The sequence below is a fragment of the Pan paniscus genome, chromosome 7 (assembly GCF_029289425.2).
Source record: "Pan paniscus chromosome 7, NHGRI_mPanPan1-v2.0_pri, whole genome shotgun sequence".
Lineage (NCBI taxonomy): Eukaryota > Metazoa > Chordata > Mammalia > Primates > Hominidae > Pan > Pan paniscus.
The window spans coordinates 127,229,921-127,246,251 of NC_073256.2; positions in this window are offsets into that span (position 1 = coordinate 127,229,921).

Below are 16,331 nucleotides of genomic sequence, written 5' to 3' on the forward strand. Positions count from 1 at the left end.
TTCTTGAATAGGTTGTAACTTCGTTTAGTTTCCCACCCCCAGAAAGCTTTATGAAGTCTTTCTCATTTTAAATATGTGTAAATATTTCTCTGTTACCTTTACATCTAAATCATTTAATTGAATGTGGAATTCATGTTACATGAACCTATGTATTCGGAATTACTGGTCATTAGCATTTAGTGCTGCAGTTTGGAAATCTGAGGTTAGTAAGACTTTTGTTACTTTATAAGTTACTTGTATTTTTTCTGCCTTAATGCAAAGATTTTTCTTGATCTTGGAATTAAAATGTTCATCATGAATCTTTCTTAATAAAAGAAAGATTATTTTTATTAGTTTTATTTTATAATAACATACGTACTACTTGAAATTCAAGAATTTCTAATGTAATTTCCATTTTCTCTCTCATACCTAGCTTTTCGTAATTAATATTTTACATTCTTTATCTCTTCTTGTCCTGTCTTTTATACTCTTTGCTTTTCTCTTATTTTAATATTGCATACTTTTCTTATGACCTTTGAGTGAATCATTCAGGCTTATCTTTTTGCCGGTGATTTCATTTTCTGCTGCATCCAAGATCTTATTCATTGACTTAACTTAGTTTTATTTATTTTATTTTTTCTTAGTAGTTTTATTTTGAAATGTTTTTAGATTGCAAAAGGCTTGCAGAGATGGCACCAGAGAGTTCCTGTATAGTTTTCATTCAGTTTCTAGTAATGTTAACAGCTTACATAACCATAGGACATTTAACAACACTAAGAAGTTAGCATTGGTAAAATACTATTAACTGAGCTGTTCCTTTAATTTGGGTTCTCCAGTTCTTCCACTGTCCTTTTTCTGTCCTACGGCAAGGCTCAAATCAAGATTTGGCATTACATTTAGCTGCTGTGATTCCTTAGGCACCTCCAATCTGTGACGGTTTCTTGGTTATTACTTGTCTGTCATGACTTTGACAGTTTTGATGAGTACTTTATAGAATGGTGTTTCATAGAACATCCCTTAATTTGTTTCTCTGATGTTTTCTTGTGTTAAGGGTACCAAGGATTTGTTTTAATCACATATGGTAAGACATGCAGACTTGGAAATGACTGTTATGAAGAAAGATGTTTATTACTAGATCCTTAGAAACAGGAGGCATGGCATGCCATGCAGGGCCACACAGACAACACCAGAGTTGGTCTGGAGGCAGGGCGAGTGGGGAACATGTGGAGAAGAGCATGTATTGTATCTTCTATAGGAAGGAACAAGTGAGGCAGGGTGAGCAGGTTTAGAATCGAATAGTTTGAATAATTTCAGTTGGCTCCAGGGTATACAGTCTCTCCCCAGTTGTCTGGTACCTGACCCTAGGGTGATTTGAGTAGGTAGGTAGTGGCTTAGAGTGTGAGAATATGATACATGAAGTAGTTGAGGAATGAGCTCTGGATTGGTTAGTTGGGAAAAGAAATGTAATAAAGTTTGGATATGTGTCCTCACCCAAATCTCATGTTGAATTGTAGTTCCGTATGTTGGAGAAAGAGCTTGGTGGGAGGTAATTGGATCATGGGGGTGGGTTTCTCATGAATAGTTTAGCACCAACCCTCTTGGTACTGTCCTCATGACAGTGAGTGAGTTCTAGTGAGATCTGGTTGCTTAAAAGTGTGTAACACCTCTCCCCTCTTTCTCTTGCTCCTGCTCCTGCCATGTAAGATGCCTGGTTCCCTTTGCCTTCTGCCATGATTTTAAGCTTCATAAGGCCTCCCCAGAAGCAGAAGCTGCTCTGTTTCCTGTGCATCCTGCAGAACTGAGAACCAATTAAACCTATTTTCTTTATAAATTACTCAGTCTCAAATATTTCTTAATAGCAATGAGAGAATGGACTAATACAAAAGGCATGCCAGCATTTTAATCATTTACTTATCTCTAGGAGTTGGCTTTCCCTAGGAGGCACAGTTTCTCTAGTGTCAGCAAGTCTCCAAAATACTGAAATATCAAACATATGGAAGACATAATTAATACATTTCTTATTATTGGACTGAGGAAGTATCAATTTAGTTTTGAAATTAGAGATCATGTTTTTCATTTTGAAAAGGTCTTTCCTGATCTTGGAATGCTTAGTTCATGATTTACTTATTTCAGTGCATCTCATCTCCTTTGATGAGTTGGAGGTTTGAAAAGTTGTCTCTTATTCTTGCAACCTTATTTTGTAAGAGAAAATTACTTTAACTCTTCAGTGTTGTCTTTATTTAAACAATCGAGTGCAAATTCTGGTGTTTTTCTTTCACCCCCATTTGCTTATGCATACAGAAAGTTGTTTGCTTAGTACTGGAGATGAGATGACTTCTATCCCAGAGTATGTGGGTCTTTATTAAAATCTTCCCTTCACAGGTGGAGAGAAAATGAAAATGTTAATATTTTATTTATTTTTGTCTTTCTAGATTTTAGGATCAGTAGTCTGAGAGATAGGAAAAAAATAAAGAGACTTTTCCCCCTACACTCACTCATACTGTCAACCCAACACTTCTGACACCAAATGTGTGGGGGCTTTACCTTACGCACCAACTAAGCAATTCTGCAGCAGACACCAGCTGGCTGTCTTCTAATTTAATTCAATTATGACACTTCCTACCTGGTGTAAACCAAAAATAAAATTCTAAGCCCCCTGACTGACTAAATAGAACACATCTCATGGCCAAGGGGATACCAAAGACACCTGAAAAAGGAATTCAGGTCATGATGGGAAGGGGGAGTCAAACATACCTCATTATACCCTCTTCTCTTTGGAGTTCAGGCATAAAACTGACCACCATTAACATTAAAACAGAGATCTGAAGACTGACAAAATAGGCTCTTTGTAGCAATAAGATACCACATTCCAACCTGGATCTAGTATAGCATCACATGACATATGGGGGCTCTGAAAGTAATCAAAATAAAGTATTTTACCCCAATATATTTCTTTGAAATATTTTGAAATGGCTCTGCAAACCTGTCTCTTGTGGGGAAAAAATTACATTCTATAGAGAATCCCCCTCCCTTTCCAGGTCTTTTTCTGATCCTGAAAAGATTAGCTGGGAGTCTCGCACATTTTAAAGCTCTGAAAAGGAAATAATTTGCCATCTATTGCCCCTAAGGATGGACGCCTTCCTATGAGATTTCATCTGTATAATAATAACTTTGATCTTCACAATGCCTTATCTTGACTCAGACACTCCTTTCTATTGATTCTGGGTCTTCAGATAGTAACTCTTTCAACCAATTGCCAATCATAAACTCTCATGATCTTCCACCTATAACCTGGAAGCCCCCACTTTGAGATGTCCTGCCTTTCCAAACTGAACCAATGTATACCTCACATGTATTGATTGATGTCTTCTGTCTCCCTAAAATATATAAAATCAAACTGTAACTCAACCACCTTGGGAACATGTTTTTGGGACTTCCTCAGGCTGTGTCATGGGTTATTATTCTTAACCTTGGCAAAATAACTTCTAAATTAACTGATACCTATCTCAGACACTTTTTGGTTTATGCTTGCGATACTGTCAGATCCCACAGGTTGAGGGCTCAGTTCCACAGGACTGTCCCCCACTTCAGGTCACCAGTTTGCAAATAATAGTCACTTATACATTGACCAACCAGCTATAAACTGGAGGTTCCCATGACACCTACCTTGGTTTTGATTAATTTGCTAATGTGAGCAGTAGAATTCTGGGAAACATTTTAACTGTGTTTACCATTTATTGTAAAGGATATTACAAAGAATACAGAGGAAAAATCAGACAGAAAAGATGTACAGGGCAAGGTAAGTAGAAAGGGACACAGAAATTTCATGTCCTCTCAGGACATGCCTCCCTCTAGGAACCTCCAGGTATTTAGCTATCTGCAAGCCCTCTAATGGAAGCTTCATTATGTAGTCATGATTGATTAAATCATTGGTCATTGGTGATCAGTTCAACCCTCAGCCCCTCTCCCTTCCCTGGAGGTTGTGGATGGGGCTGAAAGATTCAATCCTGTAATCATGCCCTGGTATTTCTGGTAACCAGCTTTCATTTGGAACCTATTCACAACTCATCAGGATATAAAAAGACACTTATCACTTGGAGATTCCAAGAGCTTGAGGAGTTGTGTGCCAGGAAATATCACCATTATTTTCTCATGATCACAAGTAGCCTATTGGCTACATCATGTAGGTGAATTTTCCTACAGGAGTTGCATATCTTTCCACTAATTTTTCTATAATCTGATATTTTTTCTTTAGGACCTTATTACTGGTAAATTTCCCATGTTATTTAAAAGGAAGGATAGTCCATATGTAAAGTCCATGGAATTGTTAAATTTATAGTATTATAGGTTGTGATAGGTAAGGTTTCCCAGATTCAGAGTCTGAGAGGGAAGTGATTTATTGAGGAAGTGACAGGGAACCAATTTTATCACAGAGTTTCTCCCATTTTTAAGAATTAGGGCTGAAATTTTGCACCCCTGCATCAAAAAGTCACTTTCTCTGGGTTTCCTATAGGGCAGGAGGTAAGAAGGCTCCCGCTGGTTGAGGAAAATTCTCCACTGAAAGTAACAGATGTGATTCATTAGTAGACGACGCAGCCACTGCAAGATGAGCAAAAGGGACCTGAAAGGTCACTGTCAGGGAGGGAATATAATTTCTCCTCAACTCTCATAAGTTCATAGTTGAGACAGATCCCAGTAACAAAAGACAGATTAACAAGAGAAAAACAGCAAGTTTATTAATGCATGTAGTGCACATCATACAGGAAAAACCTCAGTGAATGGGAACTCAAGGCAGTGGCTTACAGCTCTGGCTTATGTAGCATATTTAACAAAGAACAGTACATTTGTGGAAAAATGACTGGCCAAAGGAAAACAGTTTTACTCTTCCAAAGGTGGGAAATTGTGGGAAGAAACGAATGGAGTAAAACTTGTGTGTAGATTCCTCTGGTGCCATCTCTGAACTAATAAGAGTTGTCTTCAGTAAAGAATTTATATCTTGTCTTTAGGCAGAAAAGGGGGAGGATAGAGAGAATTCTTCCTCTATTGGCTGCTTTCTAATTGGCTTTAGCTAATAAATTCTTCATTCCCTGGGGAGGCACATTGTGGTCTCCCAGGGCACTGACAGTGGTTTCTGCATGTGCCACTGCTCCAAGGGTCAACCACAAAGAAGATGCAGTTTCTCTATTTCTGGTCACTGGATTTTAAAAATAAAGTAGCCTTTCTGATTCTGAGTATATGAGCATTCAATGTCACAAAGAACTGTTATGCTTGAAAAAAGGTATCTGACAAAACAAAAATCTTTAATAGTGGTGCTTCCCATGACATGTGTTAATTTTATGTTTAGTAGAAAATAAGTACTAAGCACATACTATCTGTACTTAGAGGTGTTTATCAAAAATGTAACTTCTTCTCAGAGGTAGTATAGCGTGCTAATTATCCACCAGAGTTGCTTTTATGTTCAAATCCCCAACATCCTGAGCTGTAATGGAAGTTGTCAATCTAGAAAAGGAAACCAATTCAAAAGTCATTAATAGGAAAAGCAACAGCTATTATAAATAGTGCATCATATGTCTTTCAAGTATGATTTAAGCTGCTCCTGAGACTGAAAGGTATTGTGATTATGGGAAAGTTTAGTAACACATCCATTCAAAATTAAACTACAAATTTCAATGTAATTCAGTTTTGCAGTAATACATTAATGCTCAATGACCAACACTGTTCTGGGTTTGGTGGAGAACCAATGTAAAGAAAACCCTCAGTGGATCTTACAGACTTCTGCCATTATTAGAAAATTAATACAATAAATTACACTTTTATTTCAGAGAGCTTTTTTTAAAAAAATTACATATATATATGTGTGTGTGTGTGTGTGTGTGTGTATCCTGAGTCATAATGTGCAATATTCACTTACCTTACAGTTAAGCTATGGTTAACTTCTATAATTCAAAACATAATCATGATAAAATAAGTTCAGAGAAAAGAAAAATTATCGCTATAAAATACAGAAATTTCTTTTTAAAGGAGAGGTGTAGACCTGTGTTTTAAGAGTCTAATGACCTAGAGTTCTGCTTAAAAATAAGGGTTTGGTGGTGGCAGCCAAGATGGCCGAATAGGAACAGCTCTGGTCTACAGCTCCCAGGGTTAGTGATGCAGAAGACGGGTGATTTCTACATTTCCATCTGAGGAACCCGGTTCATCTCACTAGGGAGTGCCAGACAGTGGGCGCAGGTCAGTGGGTGCAGCGCACCATGCACAAGCCAAAGCAGGGCGAGGCATTGCCTCACTCGGGAAGCGCAAGGGGTCAGGGAGTTCCCTTTCCTAGTCAAAGAAAGGGGTGACAGATAGCACATGGAAAATCGGGTCACTCCCACCCTAATATTGTGCTTTTCCGATGGGCTTAAAAAACGGCGCACCAGGAGATTATATCCTGCACGTGGCTCGGAGGATCCTACACCCACAGAGTCTTGCTGACTGCTAGCACAGCAGTCTGAGATCAAACTGCAAGGAGGCAGCAAGGCTGGGGGAGGGGCGCCCGCCATTGCCCAGGCTTGCTTAGGCAAACAAAGCAGCTGGGAAGCTTGAACTGGGTGGAGCCCACCACAGCTTAAGGAGGCCTGCCTGCCTCTGTAGGCTTCACCTCTGGGGGCAGGGCACAGACAAATAAAAAGACAGCAGTAACCACTGCAGACTTAAATGTCCCTGTCTGACAGCTTTGAAGAGAGCAGTGGTTCTCCCAGCATGCAACTGGAGATCTGAGAACAGGCAGACTGCCTCCTCAAGTGGGTCCCTGACCCCTGACCCCCAAGCAGCCTAACTGGGAGGCACCCCCCAGTAGGGGTGGACTGACACCTCACATGGCCAGGTACTCCTCTGAGACAAAACTTCCAGAGGAACGATCAGACAGCAGCATTCGCAGTTCATGAAAATCCGCTGTTCTGCAGCCACCGCTGCTGATACCCAGGCAAACAGCGTCTGGAGTGGACCTCTAGCAAACTCCAACAGACCTGCAGCTGAGGGTCCTGTCTGTTAGAAGGAAAACTAACAAACAGAAAGGACATCCACACCAAAAACCCATCTGTACATCACCATCATCAAAGACCAAAAGTAGATAAAACCACAAAGATGGGGAAAAAACAGAGCAGAAAAACTGGAAACTCTAAAATGCAGAGCGCCTCTCCTCCTCCAAAGGAATGCAGTTCCTCACCAGCAACAGAACAAAGCTGGACGGAGAATGACTTTGACGAGTTGAGAGAAGAAGGCTTCAGACGATCAAACTACTCTGAGCTACAGTAGGAAATTCAGACCAAAGGCAAAGAAGTTAAAAACTTTGAAAAAAATTTAGACAAATGTATAAACAAATGTAGAAGAACCAATACAGAGAAGTGCTTAAAGTAGCTGATGGAGCTGAAAGCCAAGGCTCGAGAACTACGTGAAGAATGCGGAAGCCTCAGGAGCCAATGCAATCAACTGGAAGAAAGGGTATCAGTGATGGAAGATGAAATGAATGAAATGAAGCGAGGAGGGAAGTTTAGAGAAAAAAGAATAAAAAGAAATGAACAAAGCCTCCAAGAAATATGGGACTATGTGAAAAGACCAAATCTACATCTGATTGGTGTACCTGAAAGTGATGGGGAGAATGGAACCAAGTTGGAAAACACTCTGCAGGATATGATCCAGGAGAACTTCCCCAATCTAGCAAGGCAGGCCAACATTCAGATTCAGGAAATACAGAGAATGCCACAAAGATACTCCTCGAGAAGAGCAACTCCAAGACACATAATTGTCAGATTCACCAAAGTTGAAATGAAGGAAAAAATGTTAAGGGCAGCCAGACAGAAAGGTCGGGTTACCCACAAAAGGAAGCCCATCAGACTAACAGAGGATCTCTCGGCAGAAACTCTACAAGCCAGAAGAGAGTGGGGGCCAATATTCAACATTCTTAAAGAAAAGAACTTTCAACCCAGAATTTCATATCCAGCCAAACTAAGCTTCATAAGTGAAGGAGAAATAAAATACTTTACAGACAAGCAAATGCTGAGGGATTTTGTCACCACCAGGCCTGCCCTACAAGAGCTCCTGAAGGAAGCACTAAACATGGAAAGGAACAACCGATACCAGCCACTGCAAAGTCATGCCAAAATGTAAAGACCATCGAGACTAGGAAGAAACTGCATCAACTAACGAGCAAAATAACCAGCTAACATCATAATGACAGGATCAAATTCACACATAACAATATTAACTTTAAATGTAAATGGACTAAATGCTCCAATTAAAAGACACAGACTGGCAAATTGGATAAAGAGTCAAGACCCATCAGTGTGCTATATTCAGGAAACCCATCTCACATGCAGAGACACACATAGGCTCAAAATAAAAGGATGGAGGAAGATCTACCAAGCAAATGGAAAATGAAAAAAGGCAGGGATTGCAATCCTAGTCTCACATAAAACAGACTTTAAACCAACAAAGATCAAAAGAGACAAAGAAGGCCATTACATAATGGTAAAGGGATCAATTCAACAAGAAGAGCTAACTATCCTAAATATACATGCACCCAATACAGGAGCACCCAGATTCATAAAGCAAGTCCTGAGTGACGTACAAAGAGACTTAGACTCCCACACAATAATAATGGGAGACTTTAACACCCCACTGTCAACATTAGACAGATCAACGAGACAGAAAGTTAACAAGGATATCCAGGAATTGAACTCAGCTCTGCAACAAGTGGACCTAATAGACATCTACAGAACTCTCCACCCCAAATCAACAGGATATACATTTTTTTCAGCACCACACCACACCTATTCCAAAATTGACCACATAGTTGGAAGTAAAGCTCTCCTCAGCAAATGTGAAAGAACAGTAATTATAACAAACTGTCTCTCAGACCACAGTGCAATCAAATTAGAACTCAGGATTAAGAAACTCACTCAAAACCGCTCAGCTACATGGAAACTGACCAACCTGCTCCTGATTGACTACTGGGTACATAACGAAATGAAGGCAGAAATAAAGATGTTCTTTGAAACCAGGGAGAACTAAGACACAACATACCAGAATCTCTGGGACACATTCAAAGCAGTGTGCAGAGGGAAATTTATAGCACTAAATGCCCACAAGAGAAAGCAGGAAAGATCCAAAATTGACACCCTAACATCACAATTAAAAGAACTAGAAAAGCAAGAGCAAACACATTCAAAAGCTAGCAGAAGCCAAGAAATAACTAAAATCAGAGCAGAACTGAAGGAAATACAGACACAAAAAACCCTTCAAAAAATTAATGAATCCAGGAGCTGGTTTTTTGAAAAGATCAACAAAATTGATTGACCGCTAGCAAGACTAATAAAGAAAAAAAGAGAGAAGAATCAAACTGACGCAATAAAAAATGATAAAGGGGATATCACCACCGATCCCACAGAAATACAAACTACCATCAAAGAATACTCTAAACACCTCTATGCAAATAAACTAGAAAATCTAGAAGAAAGGGATAAATTCCTTGACACATACACCCTCCCAAGACTAAACCAGGAAGAAGTTGAATCTCTGAATAGACCAATAACAGGCTCTGAAATTGTGGCAATAATCAATAGCTTACCAACCAAAAAGAGTCCAGGACCAGATGGATTCACAGCCGAATTCTACCAGAGGTACAAGGAGGAACTGGTACCATTCTTTCTGAAACTATTCCAATCAATAGAAAAAGAAGGAATCCTCCCTAACTCATTTTATGAGGCCAGCATCATCCTGACACCAAAGCCTGGCAGAGACACAACCAAAAAAGAGAATTTTAGACCAATATCCTTGATGAACATTGAAGCAAAAATCCTCAATAAAATATTGGCAAACCGAATCCAGCAGCACATCAAAAAGCTTATCCACCATGATCAAGTGGGCTTCATCCCTGGGATGCAAGGCTGGTTCAATATATGCAAATCAATAAATGTAATCCAGCATATAAACAGAACCAAAGACAAAAACCACATGATTATCTCAATAGATGCAGAAAAGGCCTTTGACAAAATTCAACAACCCTTCATGCTAAAAACTCTCAATAAATTAGGTATTGATGGGAAGTATCTCAAAATAATAAGAGCTATGACAAACCCACAGCCAATATCATACTGAATGGGCAAAAACTGGAAGCATTCCCTTTGAAAACTGGCACAAGACAGGGATGCCCTCTCTCACCACTCCTATTCAACGTAGTGTTGGAAGTTCTGGCCAGGGCAATTAGGCAGGAGAAGGAAATAAAGGGTATTCAATTAGGAAAAGAGGAAGTCAAATTGTCCCTGTTTGCAGACGACATGATTGTATATCTAGAAAACCCCATTGTCTCAGCCCAAAATCTCCTTAAGCTGATAAGCAACTTCAGCAATGTCTCAGGATACAAAATCAATTTACAAAAATCACAAACATTCTTATACACCAATAACAGACAAATAGAGAGCCAAATTGTGAGTGAACTCCCATTCACAATTGGTTCAAAGAGAATAAAATACCTAGGAATCCAACTTACAAGGGATGTGAAGGACCTCTTCAAGGAGAACTACAAACCACTGTTCAATGAAATAAAAGAGGATACAAAGAAATGGAAGAACATTCTATGCTCATGGGTAGGAGGAATCAATATCGTGAAAATGGCCATATTGCCCAAGGTAATTTATAGATTCAGTGCCATCCCCATCAAGCTACCAATGACTTTCTTCACAGAATTGGAAATAACTACTTTAAAGTTCATATGGAACCAAAAAAGAGCCTGCATCGCTAAGTCAATCCCAAGCCAAAAGAACAAAGCTGGAGGCATCACACTACCTGACTTCAAACTATACTACAAGGCTACAGTAACCAAAACAGCATGGTACTGGTACCAAAACAGAGATATAGATCAATGGAACAGAACAGAGCCCTCAGAAATAATGCCACATATCTACAACTACCTGATCTTTGGCAAACCTGAGAAAAACAAGCAATGGTGAAAAGATTCCCTATTTAATAAATGGTGCTGGGAACACTGGCTAGCCATATGTAGAAAGCTGAAACTGGATCCCTTCCTTACACCTTATAAAAAAATTAATTCAAGATGGATTAAAGACTTAAACGTTAGACCTAAAACCATAAAAAGCCTAGAAGAAAATCTAGGCATTACCATTCAGGACATAGGCATGGGCAAGGATTTCATGTCTAAAACACCAAAAGCAATGGCAACAAAAGCCAAAATTGACAAATGGGATCTAATTAAACTAAAGAGCTTCTGCACAGCAAAAGAAACTACCATCAGAGTGAACCGGCAACCTACAAAATGGGAGAAAATTTTTGCAACCTACTCATCTGACAAAGGGCTAATATCCAGAATCTACAATGAACTCAAACAAATTTATAAGAAAAAAACAAACAATCCCATCAAAAGGGGCATAGGATATGAACAGACACGTCTCAAAAGAAGACATTTATGCAGCCAAAAGATACATGAAAAAATGCTCATCATCACTGGCCATCAGAGAAATGCAAATCAAAACCACAATGAGATACCATCTCACACCAGTTAGAATGGCAATCACTAAAAAGTCAGGAAACAACAGGTGCTGGAGAGGATGTGGAGAAATAGGAACACTTTTACACTGTTGGTGGGACTGTAAACTAGTTCAACCCCTGTGGAAGTCAGTGTGGCAATTCCTCAGGGATCTAGAACTAGAAATACCATTTGACCCAGCCATCCCATTACTGGGTATATACCCAAAGGACTATAAATCATGCTGCTATAAAGACACATGCACACGTATGTTTATTGTGGCACTATTCAGAATAGCAAAGACTTGGAACCAACCCAAATGTCCAACAATGATAGACTGGATTAAGAAAATGTGGCACATATACACCATGGAATACTATGCAGCCGTAAAAAAGGATGAGTTCATGTCCTTTGTAGGGACATGGATGAAATTGGAAATCATCATTCTCAGTAAACTATCGCAAGGACAAAAAACCAAACACCACATGTTCTCACTCATAGGTGGGAATTGAACAATGAGAACACATGGACCCAGGAAGGGGAACATCACACTCTGGGGACAGTTGTGGGGTGGGGGGAGGTGGGAGGGATAGTATTAGGAGATATACCTAATGCTAAATGACGAGTTAATGGGTGCAGCACACCAGCATGGCACATGTATACATATGTAACTAACCTGCACATTGTGCACATGTACCCTAAAACTTAAAGTATTATAATAATAAAATTAAAAAAAGGGTTTGGTTAAACAGAATTGGTTATCTATTTTTCACCAGGAATTTTAAATTTTTATAGACTGTAACAGAGTAGCATATTAGTCTGTTTTCATGCCGCTGATAAAGACATACCGGAGACTGGGTAATTTATACAGGAAAAAGGGTTTAAGTGAACTTACAGTTCCACATGGCTGGGGAGGCCTCACAGTCATGGTGGAAAGTGAAAGGTGGGTCTTACATCACAGTAGGCAAGAGAGAGAATGAGAACCAAGTGAAACAGGTTTCCCCTTAACAAACCACCAGATCTCACGAGGCTTATTCACTACCAGGAGAACAGTATGGGAAAAACCGCCCGCATGATCCAATTATCTCCCACTGGGTCCCTCCCACAACACATGGGATTTATGGGAGTATAATTTAAGATGAGATTTGAGTGGGGACACAGAGCCAAACCATATCAAGTAGCACTGCAGATGTAGTGGTCATGAAAAGTCACTGCTCAGATCTCCAGCTGCAGAGAGCATAGTTAACTGATGGCTTTATCTACTGCCCCAGTGGGTCTGACACTGTCTGTGCTAAGGCCATACTTCTTGCAAGCTACCCTCAGCTAATGACTGAGCACAGAGAACGTAATAAGACGAGCCCATTATTGCTAGATGCTGGACTCCTCCTGTGTGTGTCTTTGGATCAAAGACCTGCCCCATCTTTTGGTTAGTTCAACCATTCTTAGAACTGTGCTGCTAGTGTTGCTATTTGTGATTCCTCCTACCCTGTCCTCTTTACTTCCCTCCCTCCTTACACAGGAGTCACTCTAAAGGTTCCCTCTACCTTCTCCTGTTCCCTTTTCAAATCTCTTACATGCATTATCTCATATTGGTAAGTGCTTCTCAGCAGACCTAAATAAACACAGTGGTTATGAGAGGGATCCAAGAAAGCAGGTGATAGGATGAGGATATGAGACTATCTTACCAAGCACCTAGTGGACAAAGAAGATGCCATCCTCAGCGGATCATCCCTGCCACAAATTGGTTGCTCAGTTGCTAAATATTTCACCAGTGGTAACTTGGGAAAGCATACCAAGAAGGGGAATGCCTTGCAGGTTTGATGACTCAGATATTTGAGAGATATGGAAGTGAGGGGAATATTTACAAAAACAGCAGCATTGGCTTGTTAGTACCAAGTTGTATTGTCATCTTACAGAGGAATAATAAGAAATTGAGAGCTGTTAAAAGCTAAGTGTGGGAACCAGAAAGCCTCTTTGGTAGCTTCTAATGAGTACGTTATCTTCTGAGCAGAAAAGCAGACACAACTGCGCAGAAAAACAAAGATTTGACGAGTCACAGAGCTCCAGAGGTGTTTGAATGTTCATCATTTCAGACAGGCCTGTTATATTAAATTCAGCCTTCTGGATTGGAAACCCACAATCCAGAAACAGAGAAAGGACATTTGGGGTGAAACTCCTGCATAGGTTGGCTCTGCAGATCCTCTAGAAAAGTAGTTAACCTTTTGCTATAATGCTCTGCAGAGGCCTTATCCGTGTAAGATAACAGGTGTCTCACTCAGGAACTCCTCCTTGTTCCTCTTCTGGCTCCCAGGCTAATTAAGTTTAAATTCCAGCATATCCCATCTGCTGGGCCTGATAAGGGAAAGTTTATAATCTGAAGGCATTGTGAAACTTAGTTATAGTGTACTGGTAGGAGCCAGAGGAGTGTACCTGAGATTAGATTTTCAGGGTGCTTTATAAAAGAACTAGAATGTAAAATAGGACAAATAATAATTTATTAGCTTGGTGGCACTTTCTTTGGAAAAGGAATTTAAAACCCTGGCAGGAACCATAGGGGATGAGATAAGTTTACTATTAAGATGGCTCCTTAGAAGCTTAATAAAATTGAGAGCCAGTGCTGAGCCCCCAATACGACATGCTTCCTTAAGGAGACCAACAAGTCAGTATGTGGCAATGAACTATATTATAGTTGATTCAATCAACTGCATTATAATATCCATATAGTATAATCGTCTGTCCTGGAAAGGCCAGCAACTTGCCTTCACAGGGATGGATTAATATTCTGTATGTAATTTTTTCTTTGCCATCCACAGAGCTCAGGCAGCACTACTATCGTGGGACTATGGGATGCCTGTTCACAGACATCGAATCCCACATTCCACACATGAAAATGTGGAGGATTAGTTTCATTGGAACCACTGATTAGATCACATACCATACCATGCAGGGAAGAGCTGTCATCACTGAATGCTGGAACATCCTGCCAAAGGCAAAGTTTCAGAAGTAACGCTCTGAAAGAATGAGGTGTCATCGTTCAGGATCCACTGTATGTATTAAACCAGAGACCTCTATGCAGTGCATACAGTGCTGTGTCCCCAGTAAGAATACATGGGTTCAGAAACAAAGGAATTTAAGCAAAAATAGCCCTACATACCACCCTTCCCAATAACTCTGTGTTTCCTGTCCCACTACTCTACAGTTGCAGGGTTGGAGGTCTTGGTCCCTAAGGAGACTCACTCTTGACAGGGGGCACAGAAAATTTCCCATTGAACTATAAGTGTCATTTGCTGTCAGGGCACTGGAAACTTTTTATTTCCAGGAATCTGTAAGGAAGGAGTCACCATCATGGCAGAGGTTAACAACTCTGACCAGGAGGAGGATATAGGCCGCTTTTATACAATGGGACAGGAAGAAATATTTGTGATACTCATGTGATCTTTGGTTACCTTCCATTACTACCTTGCCCTATTGAAATCATGAATGAACAAGAACAGCAATGCAATCTGAAAAAAGTATGATTATTGAGTCCTCACCCCCCTCAAAAAGGAGGTTTTGGGTCACAGTAGTTACCCAGACCTCTTGAGGTAATAGGTGAAGTTACAAGAAATTTAGAATGGAAAGTGGAGACAGGCAAGGATGAGTACCAACTGTGGCCCTGCAGCCAACTATAATGATGAGACTCTAGTTCATCTCACTAACCTCCCTCTTTTAGGCTTCTCCTTGGGAAGAGAGTCCCACAAGAACTGTGGAGGGGCTGACCTCGAGACCTTCATGGAGTGGTAGATCTGTACTGCTCCAAGGTGGGCTTTGGTAGCTATGGAAATTTACTGCAGAGATTTCCTGCTGCAGGGAGCATAGCGGCATGATGGCCCCTGCGCTGCTCCCTGAATCTACCAGTGCATTTGTACCAACACTGTGCTTTTCACTGGCTGCTCCTGGTTAATGACTGGGCATGGCAGGGAATCTAGGGCAGCCCCGTTCTGCTGATATGTGGGAAAACTCATATGGGTGACATGTGAAATATTAAGAATAATTCATAGATGTATAAATATATACACACATACAAATATACATATATATGAAAGAAAAAAAACTTAGTTTCTGTTCTTCCTTTAACGAGTTTTAAATATTCAAAAACCCCAGATATTTCATAATTAAAAATAGGCAGAAGATGTAAACATGCAGTGGTATAAATAACCAATAAATTAATGAAATATTTTATTCTCTCATAATTAAAGGAATTTAAAAAGAATCTCCCATGATTAAAGAAATAATAGAAACCACAAGATATATATAATTTTCTCACCTTCCAGATTTACCAAAATGGTTGACTTTATCCAGCATTGGAGAGGATGTTGGGATGTTGGGTAAGCTCATATTATATTTTGGGGAGTATTAATTGTTGAAAATGTTGAGAAGGATGATTTCTATTATTTAACAAAATTTTAAGTGATATTTCCTTTGATTCAACAATTCTGGCCAGTTGCTGACTCCTGGAATCCCAGTACTCTGGGAGGCCGAGGTGGGAGGATTGCTTGAGCCCAAGAGTTCAAGATCAGCTGGCAATATAGCGAGACCCTTTCTGTACAAAAAAATTTTAAAAGTTTGCCAGGTGTGGTGGTGACGTCTGGTAGCCCCAGCTCCTTGAGAGGCCAAGGTGAGAGAATCACTTGAACCCAGAAAGTTGAGTCTGCAGTTAGCTGTGATCATGCCACTGCACTTCAGCTTGGGTGACAGAGACAGACTCTGTCTCTCAAAAAATAAAATGAAATTAAATAAATAAACAATCCTATGTCTAAGAAGTTTTCCGAGTTTCATAAGTGCAAGGACATTG